The sequence below is a fragment of the Triticum aestivum genome, chromosome 2D, assembly GCF_018294505.1.
Source record: "Triticum aestivum cultivar Chinese Spring chromosome 2D, IWGSC CS RefSeq v2.1, whole genome shotgun sequence".
Taxonomy (NCBI): Eukaryota; Viridiplantae; Streptophyta; class Magnoliopsida; order Poales; family Poaceae; genus Triticum; species Triticum aestivum.
Window position 1 is genome coordinate 630,647,294 of NC_057799.1, and position 14,791 is coordinate 630,662,084.

A 14,791-nucleotide genomic window follows, 5' to 3' on the forward strand; every position below is an offset into this window, starting at 1 on the left:
TTCTTATACAGAAGCGTAATATAATTATTTCCCGGGCTCTATGCCCCACACATGTGTTATTCTTCCACATGTACCTTTTTTCGCCATTATATGCAGCGATATGACTTAAGTTTTGGCCAAGCTGGGTTGCCTGGCTCTTGTGTTTATGCCCTACGTTCCCGTTAATTCGGCTAGGGCATAAGGGGAGCACCTCTGCGATTGTTACTGCCGGGTCAGCCGGATGTGTACCTCAGACTGGGTTAAGCCGAAAGCTAGCGTTCTTAAGGAAATATTCGGTCGATGAACAAAAGATGATCTTTATTTATTGTAATACATTCCCCCAGTTGTTTATATCCTGCGTCTCTTTTCGCAGTTCGGACATGCACATTAATGCATGTGTACCCAGGGAAAGGAACCCTTAACGGAACTATTCTCCCTGGAAGATGTTTCTTACTATCCATGTGATATAACATAGCTAGTTGGGTACTTGTCTGTTCAAGCACTTATGACCCCTACGCCTGGTTTCCACGCGTACCCCGGTTTTTACATAACTGAGCGGGTATTCGGATACACTCCGGACTGTCGGGTCCAGAGGTCGAAGCGAAAAGGTCCGCCATGACAAATGATTTACAATCCGGCAAGGGACAATACATGTCACTTGAAGTACACAGTCAGTTAGACTGACTAAATTCTTCTTCTATACCATCCAACAGGCTGTCTAGCCTACAATCCTGTTGGGAATACTTTGCGGCTAATTCTACTTGCTCATACACCAAACTGATGGGGATCTCTTTCCCATCGGACCCCACAGGTCCGACCTCGGCCATGTGGTTTGGGTCAGCCTTGGTATATCGCGTCTTCACCATGGCCCAGGCTTCCCTTGCACCTTGTCGTCAGGCTGATATCTTCCATAATCAGAAGCGCCGCCGCGCTCCCTTGAGCTTCTCTACAAACTCCCCCATGCCTCCTGGCAGGGAGGCGGATGGCCACAAGGCTTGGGCAATGCCCTGCATCACCTGCCGAACTTATTTATGCAGTTGTGAGAGCTCTGGGAGAAGATCACCCGCAGACCCGGGCATCTCCTCCGCGAGACGACCCGTCAGCATACCTGCAGACATAACTCTGTTAGCCGGTTTCTTCGCGGAACTCTTTCAAAGTTCGTTCAAGCACTTACTGAAAATGCCGCGTCGAAGCCTCTTATTCTCCTTTACGGAGTCAGCAAGCTGGGCTCGAACATCCTTCAGTTCAACACCCAGCCGGGTATTGGCGTCTTGGAGATCGTTTTTCTCCCGCCTAACCCGTGTAAGCACGCGCTCGCCAACCTTTAGCTGTCGTCGAGCATGTTGCTCATCCCCTCGCACGACCTCCGGATTCACTCCGGAGTCATCTGCAGAATCTATTGTTAGATTTGCATGTATGCCGCATACTACCTGGTTCATGTCTTTCTTTGCAATAGAAATAAGTGTTACCAGATGGGGCCTTCTCGGACTCCTTCACTGCGGCAACTACGGCCTGAAGCTGGGCTTTGCACTCCTCCAGCTCTTGAGACAACCGGGTATTCTGCTCCGTAAGAACCTATGCAAACAATGATCCTTAAATCAGTTGTGCCAACTATTTCAAGTCTCAGGGGCTACTGATATACATAATTATTAGAATTTCTTACCCGTATATCCTTCACATACTGGTCCGTGGCTTTGGCAAGACCATTTTGAGCAGCTCGGATGTACGCGTCTCCTGAGTTAAAGGCATCGAACGCCTCTTGGGAGAAACAAGCGTCGCGGAGTACGGCCCGACGACGCCTGTGATTCATGGCACTCTCCACTTCGGAATTCGTAGCGGACAGCCTATCCGCATCCTCTGTAGGAGGGACATCCGGTGTTGGCCCCATGTTAGCATCCGCCTCTAAGTCCGACTCTGGAGCCCGGCTGGTGGAGGCGTGGCCGGCAACCTCTCCGGATATAGTCCGGCGAGCGTTTTTCCTACTAGGAAACATGGACGTTATTATATTTTAAAAGACGACAACCACGGCGCAGGGTTCTTTTTCATACCTCTGCGACGGCGTCTCATTCCTGACCACTTTCCTTTTAAGCCTACCCGGCTTCGGTGCCCCTTGTTGGTGAGTCACTGCGCGTTCGGCATGGCGTCCCGACGGCCTTCCCTCTAGGACACCATATGTGTGCGGTAGGTGAAGTGCAGAAAAAGGGGATCCTTCTCGGAAGTTGGGACTCCGGTTTTACTTACCTGCGATGCAGGAAGCAGTCCAGGGTAATCGGCTATGATGGCCACCATGGCATCATCGCAGCTCAATTGATAGAACATCCTGTCAATAAGCTCCACAAATGTGTCTGGATCTTCTTCGAGTCCAGGGTCGAGGGCCCGGTCAGGGTCCTCTGGTTGTGGAGGCGGGCTGTGGACCTCCCTCACAGCTTTTCGTAGTTCCTGCTATGAAATAGCAAGGTAAATATTTATGACAAAGAATGCGGGAAGGTCTGGAGCAAAAAGTAGCAGCTCACCCAGTTTGGGGGGTTGTACATGGAGAATCCATCCCGTGGCTTGATACGGATGAACTCCTCTTCCTCTCCTTTATATAAATCGGACAGTATCTTCGCTAGAGCAGCGATGGAGTCCGGGCCTTTACGACCGCAGCGGGTGGCATCGTCTTCTCCATTGAAGTGCCACATGGGTTGTCCCCGATATTGAAGTGGCTGCACCCCCCGCATTATATATATTGACATAACCTCGATTATTGTCAATCCTGATTTGGCCAGCGTTTGTATCCGGCCCATCAGGTAAAGGACCTCTCTGTTATCTTCCTCCTGGGGGCTCCGAGGGCGCCAGTTGCAGCGTTTCTTCAAAGGGGCGCTATTAAACTCAGGAAGGCCCATCCGAACAGGGTCCGGAAGGGGGACGTCCTCCATATAAAACCACTCCAAAGGCCAGTCTTCGGATGTCATCTTCGGAGTACCGGACAGGTACCCGGTCCCAGCGATGCGCCATATCTCGGCTCCGCCCACTTGATATATCGACCCCTCCTGTGTACAGGGTACGAGGTAGAATAGCCTCTTCCATAGCTCGAAATGAGCTTCACAGCCCAAAAACAGCTCGCAAAGGGCGACATAGCCTGCGATGTTTAATATGGAGGCAGGAGTAAAATTATGCAGCTGGAGGCCGTAGAACTCCAGGAGCCCGCGGAGGAACGGATGGATTGGAAATCCGAGTCCCCTTAGCAAGTACGGGACAAGGCATACCCGCTCCCCCATCGACGGGTTGGGAAAGCTCTCCGCTTGTTCCCCGCCATTGTAAGTGGCTAGTCCAGCTCGGACAGAGACCATATACGCAGGAGGAAGAAACCCCTGGGTCTGTAACTCTACTAACTGTCTGTGGGAAACGGAACACTTCTTCCAGTTGCCTAGCTTAGGGCTACGGGAGCGAGAGGAGGAGCTGCGACGACCGGCCATGATAGGATGTTTTTTTCCGGGCGCGCTCCGATGGATACTCGCTTAGGGAGGATGGTGTGATCTGGATCTAAGAATCCCCGGTCCCTTAAATAGACGATTTAATCACATGGTTAGGGTGGCAAGTGCAAAAATGCCCCGACTTCTCGCATTCGCTCGACACGTGGAGGATAGCCATTATTAGGCGCGGAAGCCGAGGAGTGCAACATTCATGGGAAGCCGGACACTACTTGACAGGTACTCAGAATTTGGAGAAGAACCCGCCTTGCAATGCCGAAGACAATCTGCGCGCTGGACTCATCGTCATTGAAGCCTGGTTCAGGGGCTACTGAGGGAGTCCTGGATTAGGGGGTCCTCGGACAGCCGGACTATATCCTTTGGCCGGACTGTTGGACTATGAAGATACAAGATTGAAGACTTCGTCCCGTGTCCGGATGGGACTCTCCTTGGCGTGGAAGGCGAGCTTGGCAATACGCATATGTAGATCTCCTCCCTTGTAACCGACTCTGTGTAACCCTAGCCCCTTCCGGTGTCTATATAAACCGGAGGGTTTAGTCCGTAGGACGATAACAATCATACCATAGGCTAGCTTTTAGGGTTTAGCCTCTACGATCTCTTGGTAGATCAACTCTTGTAATACTCATATCATCAAGATCAATCAAGCAGGAAGTAGGGTATTACCTCCATCGAGAGGGCCCGAACCTGGGTAAACATCGTGTCCCCCGCCTCCTGTTACCATCCGCCTTAGACACACAGTTTGGGAGCCCCTACCCGAGATCCGCCGGTTTTGACACCGACAGGGGGGGGAGAACTTTCCTCTTCCTCCTCCTCGTTTTCATGGGAGGAGGGCGCCTCGGTGTTATCGGACGATGAGTCCGATACAACCTTGCACCGGAAACCTTTCCTAGTCCCCGCGGCCTTCTTCTTGGCCTTCTTCTCCGGCGCCTCATAGGGCGCCGGAACCAGCATCTCCATTAAGAGAGCCCTTGTTGGATCTTCGGGCAGTGGGGCCGGACAATCGACCTGCTCCGCTATCGCTACCCAGTCCTGTTAAAATGGCGTGGAGGCTCAGATCCCTCACATGATTATACTGGGGAAAGGAACATCTTATGAGATATAACAAGCTTACCGGATTGGCAGGGCGCTTTGCGCTGAGTCCGCGATCCTCGGTAAGGGGAGGAGGTACCTCGGCGGCCTTGAACAGCACCTTCCAGACGTCTTGGTGCGTCGTGTCAAAAAGCTCTCGCAGCGTCTGGTGCTTGGCTGGGTCGAACTCCCACATATTGAATGCCCGTCTTTGACACGGGAGGATCCGGCGGAAGAGCATGACCTGGACCACGTTGACAAGCTTGATTTTATTGCTTATCATGTTTTTAACACAGTTCTGGAGTCCGGTCAGCTCCACCGATGAACCCCAGGATAGGCCCTGATGTCTACTACACAACCTTCTTCTTGTAGACGTTGTTGGGCCTCCAAGTGCAGAGGTTTGTAGGACAGTAGCAAATTTCCCTCAAGTGGATGACCTAAGGTTTATCAATCCGTGGGAGGCGTAGGATGAAGATGGTCTCTCTCAAGCAACCCTGCAACCAAATAACAAAGAGTCTCTTGTGTCCCCAACACACCCAATACAATGGTAAATTGTATAGGTGCACTAGTTCGGCGAAGAGATGGTGATACAAGTGCAATATGGATGGTAGATATAGGTTTTTGTAATCTGAAAATATAAAAACTGCAAGGTAACTAATGATAAAAGTGAGCACAAACGGTATTGCAATGCTAGGAAACAAGGCCCAGGGTTCATACTTTCACTAGTGCAAGTTCTCTCAACAATAATAACATAATTGGATCATATAACTATCCCTCAACATGCAACAAAGAGTCACTCCAAAGTCACTAATAGCGGAGAACAAACGAAGAGATTATGGTAGGGTACGAAACCATCTCAAAGTTATTCTTTCCAATCAATCCGTTGGGCTATTCCTATAAGTGTCACAAACAACCCTAGAGTTCGTACTAGAATAACACCTTAAGACACAAATCAACCAAAACCCTAATGTCACCTAGATACTCCAATGTCACCTCAAGTATCCGTGGGTATGATTATACGATATGCATCACACAATCTCAGATTCATCTATTCAACCAACACATAGAACCTCAAAGAGTGCCCCAAAGTTTCTACCGGAGAATCAAGACGAAAACGTGTGCCAACCCCTATGCATAGGTTCATGGGCGGAACCCACCAGTTGAACACCAAAACATACATCAAGTGAATCACGTGATATCCCATTGTCACCACAGATACGCACGGCAAGACATACATCAAGTGTTCTCAAATCATTAAAGACTCAATCCGATAAGATTACTTCAAAGGGAAAACTCAATCCATTACAAGAGAGTAGAGGGGGAGAAGAAACATAAGATCCAACTATAATAGCAAAGCTCGCGATACATCAAGATCGTGCCAAATCAAGAACACGAGAGAGAGAGAGAGATCAAACACATAGCTACTAGTACATACCCTCAGCCCCGAGGGTGAACTACTCCCTCCTCGTCATGGAGAACACCAGGATGATGAAGATGGCCACCGGTGAGGGATCCCCCCTCCCGCAGGGTGCCGGAATAGGGTCCCGATTGGTTTTTGGTCACTACAGAGGCTTGCGGCGGCGGAACTCCCGATCTCTTCTGTTCCCTGAAGTTTTTAGGGTATATGGATATATATATAGGCGGAAGAAGTACGTCAGGGGAGCCACGAGGGTGGAGGGCGCGCCCCCTACCTCGTGGCTCCCTCGTTTCTTTCCTGACGTGCACTCCAAGTCTATCAGGTTGCTTTCCTTCCAAAAATAACTGTCAATAGGTTAGTCCCAAAAAGAATATAAAAGTGCATAATAAAGCCCATAAACATCCAAAACAGATAATATAATAGCATGGAACAATCAAAAATTATAGATACGTTGGAGATGTATCAGCATCCCCAAGCTTAATTCCTGCTCGTCATCGAGTAGGTAAATGATAAAAACAAAAAATTTGATGTGGAATGCTACTTGGCATAATTTCAACGTAATTCTTCTTGATTGTGGTATGAATATTCAGATCCGAAAGATTCAAGATAAAAGCTCATATTGACATCAAAATAATAATACTTCAAGCATACTAACTCAGCAATTATGTCTTCTCAAAATAACATGGCCAAAGAAAGTTATCCCTACAAAATCATATAGTCTGGCTATGCTCTATCTTCACCACACAAAATATTTAAATCATGCACAACCCCGATGACAAGCCAAGCAATTGTTTCATACTTTTGACATTCTCAAACTTTTTCAATCTTCACACAATACATGAGCGTGAGCCATGGACATAGCACTATATGTGGAATAGAATGGTGGTTGTGGAGAAGACAAAAAGGAGAAGATAGTCTCACATCAACTAGGCGTATCAACGGGCTATGGAGATGCCCATCAATAGATATCAATGTGAGTGAGTAGGGATTGCCATGCAACGGATGCACTAGAGCTATAAGTATATGAAAGCTCAACAAAAGAAACTAAGTGGGTGTGCATCCAACTCGCTTGCTCACGAAGACCTAGGGCATTTTGAGGAAGCCCATCATTGGAATATACAAGCCAAGTTCTATAATGTAAATATCCCACTAGTATATGAAAGTGATATCATTGGAGACTCTCTATCATGAAGATCATGGTGCTACTTTGAAGCACAAGTGTGGTAAAAGGATAGTAACATTGTCCCTCCTCTCTTTTTCTCTCATTTTTTTATTTGGGCCTTTTCTCTTTTTTTATGGCCTCTTTTTTTTCGTCCGGAGTCTCATCCCGACTTGTGGTGGAATCATAGTCTTCATCATCCTTTCCTCACTTGGGACAATGCTCTAAAAATGATGATCATCACACTTTATTTTCTTACAACTCAACAATTACAACTCAATACTTAGAACAGAATATGACTCTATGTGACTGCCTCCGCCGGTGTACCGGGATATGCAATGACTCATGAGTGACATGTATGAAAGAATTATGAACGGTGGCTTTGCCACAAATACGATGTCAACTACATGATCATGCAAAGCAATATGACAATGATGAAGCGTGTCATAATAAACGGAACGGTGGAAAGTTGCATGGCAATATATCTCGGAATGGCAATGGAAATGCCATAATAGGTAGGTATGGTGGCTGTTTTGAGGAAGGTATATGGTGGGTATATGATACCGGCGAAAAGTGTGTGGTATTAGAGAGGCTAGCAATGGTGGAAGGAAGAAAGTGCGTATAATCCATGGACTCAACATTAGTCATAAAGAACTCATATACTTATTGCAAAAATCTACAAGTTATCAAAGCAAGTATTACGTGCATGCTCCTAGGGGGATAGATTGGTAGGAAAAGACCATCGCTCGTCCCCGACCGCCACTCATAAGGAAGACAATCAATAAATAAATCATGCTCCGACTTCATCACATAACGGTTCACCATACGTGCATGCTACGGGAATCACAAACTTTAACACAAGTATCTCTCAAATTCACAACTACTCAACTAGCATGACTAATATCACCATCTTCATATCTCAAAAAAATTATCTAGCCTCGAACTTTTCTTAGTATTCAACACACTCATAAGAAAGTTTTTACTAATCTTGAATACCAAGCATATTAGGATTATTTAAGCAAATTACCATGCTATTTAAGACTCTCAAAATAATATAAGTGAAGCATGAGATTTCATATATTTCTTCAAAATAAAGCCACCGCCGTCCTCTAAAAAGATATAAGTGAAGCACTAGAGCAAACAACAAACTACTCCAAAAGATATAAGTGAAGATCAATGAGTAGTCAAATAATTATGCAACTATGTGAAGGCTCTCTAACATTTAAGGATTTCAGATCTTGAAATTTTATTCAAACAGAAATCAAAACAAAAGAAAATAAAATGAAGCCCCAAGGAAAACACATATCATGTGGTGAATAAAAATATAGCTCCAAGTAAAGTTACCGATGAACGAAGACGAAAGAGGGGATGCCATCCGGGGCATCCCCAAGCTTAGGCTCTTGGTTGTCTTTGAATATTACCTTGGGGTGCCTTGGTCATCCCAAAGCTTAGGCTCTTGCCACTCCTTTTTCCATAGTCCATCGAATCTTTACCCAAAACTTGAAAACTTCACAACACAAAACTCAACAGAAAACTCGTGAGCTCCGTTAGCGAAAGAAAACAAAACACCACTTCAAGGTACGGTAATGAACTCATTCTTTATTTATGTTTGTGTTAAACCTATTGTATTCCAACTTCTCTATGGTTTATAAACTATTTTACTAGCCATAGATTCATCAAAATAAGCAAGCAACACAATGAAAACAGAATCTGTCAAAAACAGAATAGTCTGTAGTAATCTGTATCAAACGTATACTTATGGCACTCCAAAAATTCTAAAATAAACTGGTGGACCTGAGGAATTTGTCAGTAATCATCTGCAAAAAGAATCAACTAAATAGCACTCTCCAGTAAAAAGTTCTAGCTAATCTCGTGAGCGCTAAAGTTTCTGTTTTTTACAGCATGATCATAAAGACTTCACCCAAGTCTTCCCAAAGGTTCTATTTGGCACAAACACTAATTAAAACATGGAACCACATCTAAACAGAAGCTAGATGGATTATTTATTCCTAAACAGAACCAAAAAGCAAGAAACTAAAATAAAATTGGGTTGCCTCCCAACAAGCGCTAACGTTTAACGCCCCTAGCTAGGCATAATGATTTCAATGATGCTCACATAAAAGATAAGAATTGAAACATAAAGGGAGCATCATGAAGAATATGACTAGCACATTTAAGTATAACCCACTTCCTATGCATAGGGATTTTGTGAGCAAACAACTTATGGGAAAGAGAATCAACTAGCATAGGAAGGTAAAACAAGCATAACTTCAAGATTTTAAGCACATAGAGAGGAAACTTGATATTATTGCAATTCCTACAAGCATATATTCCTCCCTCATAATAATTTTCAGTAGCATCATGAATGAATTCTTAACAATATAACCAGCACCTAAAGCATTCTTTTCATGATCTACAAGCATAGAAAATTTACTACTCTCCACATAAGCAAAATTCTTCTCATTCGGAATGGTGGGAGTATCATAAGAGACTTGAATACTATAAATTGTCTCCACATTAAAAGAGTAATGTTCAGAAAAAGGGTAATCATAATCATGACAAGTTTTATAAGTATAGTCATCACTACTTTTTATAGCATAAGTTTCATCACAATAATCATCATAAGTAGCGACTTTGTTCTCATCATAATCAATCGAAACCTCTTCCAAAATAGTGGATTCATCACTAAATAAAGTCATGACCTCTCCAAATCCACTTTCATAAATATTATAAGATTCAACATCCTCCAAAATAGTGGGATTATTACTTCCTAAAGTTGACACTCTTCCAAACCCACTTTCATCAATATAATCATCATAGGTAGAAGGCATGCTATCATCATAACAACTTTGCATATCAAAACTTGGGAGGCTAAAAATATCATCATTATTAAACATAGCATCCCCAAGCTTGGGACAAACATTAATTGCAGCAAATATATTTTCAAAAACATCATCTTCATCAAACATAGCATCCCCAAGCTTGGGCCTTTTCATATCATAAGCATAATCACTCTCATCATTAATAGTATGGATAGCACCAATAGTATAGCAATTATCATATTCTTCCAAGCAAGTGCCAAAAAGATTTTCAAGATCATAAGAAGTATCATTATCTTCCCAATCATAATCATCACAACAAGCAATAGGCATAACGAGATCATCATCAAGTGCATCATCTTCATTTTCATGAGCCACAACAATAATAGGAGCAACATTATTTGGGGGAGATATCTTTCTACCTCTCCTCGTTTTTATTTTCTTCTTCTTCACCTCATGTGTGGGTTCAATACTCTTTTTGGAGCTCCTTATTAATGAGATTGGTTGAATAGAAGGCTCCTCCTCGTTACCTGATTCATCATAAGAAATAATAGGAGAATATTGGGAAGTCTCTTCCCTTTCGTTAGTATTCTCTTCATCTTCTATTTGTTTTCTTTTCTTTATGTAATTGGCAATATAAGGATTTTCAATGCAATTCACCGCACAATACATATAAATTTCTTCTAGATCAAAATGAAGAACTCTATCAAGGGCAAATTCTGGAATATCCTTAGTTATACGTTTCATTTCTTCATAACCCAAGAGCAAACTAAGTTCATTATGATGTGCAAGAGAAATCAAGTCATCACAATTTTTGGACACGATACGATCAAGAAACAATTTGCATTGGGTACTGAAATGATCATGTTCATTGCAAAGTTCACAAGTACGGCTAAGAAAATTTGAATTTTCAGCACAAATAGCTAGCCTTTCTTGCAACAATTTAGTTTCTAAATGCTTATGCCTCTTGCAATATCTATCTTCCCTATTTGGTGTGTACTTGCAAACCCAATGCACTCCACAAAAATTGACATGTTTATAGGAGACATTTTCATCATAACTAGTGCAATCATCATTAGTACTATGGATATTCAAGGAGTTCATACTAACAACACTGAAATCATGCTCATCATTCAAAGATTTAGTGCCAAACATTTTAATGCATTCTTCTTCTAACACTTTGTCACAATTTTCCTTTCCATCATACTCACGAAAGATATTAAAAAGATGAAGCGTATGAGACAAACTCAATTCCATTTTTTGTAGTTTTCTTTTATAAACTAAACTAGTGATAAAACAAGAAACTAAAAGATTTGATTGCAAGATCTAAATATATACCTTCAAGCACTCACCTCCCCGGCAAAGGCGCCAGAAACTGCTTGATGTCTACTACACAACCTTCTTCTTGTAGACGTTGTTGGGCCTCCAAGTGCAGAGGATTGTAGGACAGTAGCAAATTTCCCTCAAGTGGATGACCTAAGGTTTATCAATCCGTGGGAGGCGTAGGATGAAGATGGTCTCTCTCAAGCAACCCTGCAACCAAATAACAAAGAGTCTCTTGTGTCCCCAACACACCCAATACAATGGTAAATTGTATAGGTGCACTAGTTCGGCGAAGAGATGGTGATACAAGTGCAATATGGATGGTAGATATAGGTTTTTGTAATCTGAAAATATAAAAACAGCAAGGTAACTAATGATAAAAGTGAGCACAAACGGTATTGCAATGCTAGGAAACAAGGCCCAGGGTTCATAATTTCACTAGTGCAAGTTCTCTCAACAATAATAACATAATTGGATCATATAACTATCCCTCAACATGCAACAAAGAGTCACTCCAAAGTCACTAATAGCGGAGAACAAACAAAGAGATTATGGTAGGGTGCGAAACCACCTCAAAGTTATTCTTTCCAATCAATCCGTTGGGCTATTCCTATAAGTGTCACAAACAACCCTAGAGTTCGTACTAGAATAACACCTTAAGACACAAATCAACCAAAACCCTAATGTCACCTAGATACTCCAATGTCACCTCAAGTATCCGTGGGTATGATTATACGATATGCATCACACAATCTCAGATTCATCTATTCAACCAACACATAGAACCTCAAAGAGTGCCCCACAGTTTCTACCAGAGAATCAAGACGAAAATGTGTGCCAACCCCTATGCATAGGTTCATGGGCGGAACCCGCCAGTTGATCACCAAAACATACATCAAGTGAATCACGTGATATCCCATTGTCACCACAGATACGCACGGCAAGACATACATCAAGTGTTCTCAAATCATTAAAGACTCAATCCGATAAGATTACTTCAAAGGGAAAACTCAATCCATTACAAGAGAGTAGAGGGGGAGAAGAAACATAAGATCCAACTACAATAGCAAAGCTCGCGATACATCAAGATCGTGCCAAATCAAGAACACGAGAGAGGGAGAGAGAGAGAGATCAAACACATAGCTACTGGTACATACCCTCAGCCCCGAGGGTGAACTACTCCCTCCTCGTCATGGAGAGCGCCGGGATGATGAAGATGGCCACCGGTGAGGGATCCCCCCTCCGGCAGGGTGCCGGAATAGGGTACCGATTGGTTTTTGGCGGCTACAGAGGCTTGCGGCGGCGGAACTCCCGATCTCTTCTGTTCCCCAAAGTTTTTAGGGTATATGGATATATATAGGCGGAAGAAGTACGTCAGGGGAGCCACGAGGGGCCCACGAGGGTGGAGGGCGCGCCCTAGGGGGGTGGGCGCGCCCCCCTACCTCGTGGATCCCTCGTTTCTTTCCTGACGTGCACTCCAAGTCTATCAGGTTGCTTTCCTTCCAAAAATAACTTCTCTAGAAGGTTTCATTCCGTTTCGACTCCGTTTGATATTCCTTTTCTTCGAAACACTGAAACAAGGGAAAAAAACAGGAACTGGCACTGGGCTCTGGGTCAATAGGTTAGTCCCAAAAAGAATATAAAAGTCCATAATAAAGCCCATAAACATCCAAAACAGATAATATAATAGCATGGAACAATCAAAAATTATAGATACGTTGGAGAAGTATCAGGCCCTTCTCTTTCCAGGAGTTGAGCCGCATGGGGATGCCGGATCGAAATTCGGGGGCCACCACCCAGTTGGTGTCGCGCGGCTCGGTGATGTAGAACCACCCCGATTGCCACCCCTTCACGGTCTCCACATAGGAGCCTTCGAGCCAGGTGACGTTGGGCATTTTGCCCACCATGGCGCATCCACACTCCTCTTGCTGGCCGACCACCACCTTCGGTTTCACGTTAAAGGTCTTCAGCCACAGGCCGAAGTGGGGCTTGATGCGAAGGGAAGGCCTCGCACACGACGATAAACGCCGAGATGTTGAGGATGAAATTGGGGGCCAGATCATGGAAGTCCAGCCCGTAGTAGAACATGAGCCCACGGACAAATGGGTGGAGGGAAAATCCCAGCCCGCGGACGAAGTGGGTAAGGAATACAACCCTCTCGTGGGGTTCTGGAGTAGGAACGATCTGCCCCGCGTCTGGGAGCCGGTGCGCGATGTCTGCGGCCAAATATCCAGCTTCCCGGAGCTTCGTAATGTTCTCCTCCGTAACGGAGGAGACCATCCACTTGCCTCCCGCTCCGGACATGTTTGGAATGGCTTTGCGGAGAAAATGAGAACTTGGGCGCTGGAGCTCGAGTGCGCGAGAATGGATGGGCAGGGAAGAAGAAGGCGTGGGTGAAAAAGAGGAGTCCTTGTCCCTTTATAAGGGCAGTAGAAACTGTGCGCCTCCCTACTTGCCCCGTAAAATCGCTTATTCCCCAAGCGCCGCGATTGATGGCGCGGTTGGGTTACCCATATCCGTATTGATGAGAATCCCGTGATAAGGGGAACACGATCTCTGCTTCGACAAGACGTGCCAATAAAACCGCCTCGCAACAGGTGCAGTGGCAGGCAGGGAAAAACGGTTCGTAATGACCGGGTCACGGCAGGACGTCACGTTCTGAAAAGTTGTCAGCAGATTAGATTAGTGGAATAATATACTCTCTACGGTCGTATGTGGAATTTGTTTTGCAGAGCCGGACACGATTTTTGTGTTCAAAATCTTCTATGGAGTATTCGGAGGAGGAACCCGCCTTGCAATGCCGAAGACAATCTGCGCGCCGGACTCATCTTCATTGAAGCCTGGTTCAGGGGCTACTGAGAGAGTCCTGGATTAGGGGGTCCTCGGACAGCCGGACTATATACCTTCGCCGGACTGTTGGACTATGAAGATACAAGATTGAAGACTTCGTCCCGTGTCCGGGTGGGACTCTCCTTTGCGTGGAAGGCAAGCTTGGCAATTCGTATATGTAGATCTCCTCCCTTGTAACCGACTCTGTGTAACCCTAGCCCCCTCCGGTGTCTATATAAACCGGAGGGTTTAGTCCGTAGGACAACAACAATCATAATCATAGGCTAGCTTCTAGGGTTTAGCCTCTACGATCTCGTGTTAGATCAACTCTTGTAATACTCATATCATCAAGATCAATCAAGCAGGAAGTAGGGTATTACCTCCATCGAGAGGGCCCGAACCTGGGTAAACATTGTGTCCCCCGCCTCCTGTTACCATCCGCCTTAGACGCACAGTTCGGGACCCCCTACCCGAGATCCGCCGGTTTTGACACCGACACCGGGCGCGGCCGACGGGCGCCCGGACGGCAACAAAAGGGCCAAGTCGGCGAAGCACACCGAGTCGGCTACCGCGTGTGTGCAAGAGTCCATCAAGCATTGCATCGCCGACGCCCAGACCCGGGCCGCCCAGCAGGAAGAGAAAACCGAGGCGCGGTGGTCGGCGTTGATGACGAACAGCGCCGTCAAGCTCGACCTGCTCCGGAGGAACGTCGCCGCGAAGAAGA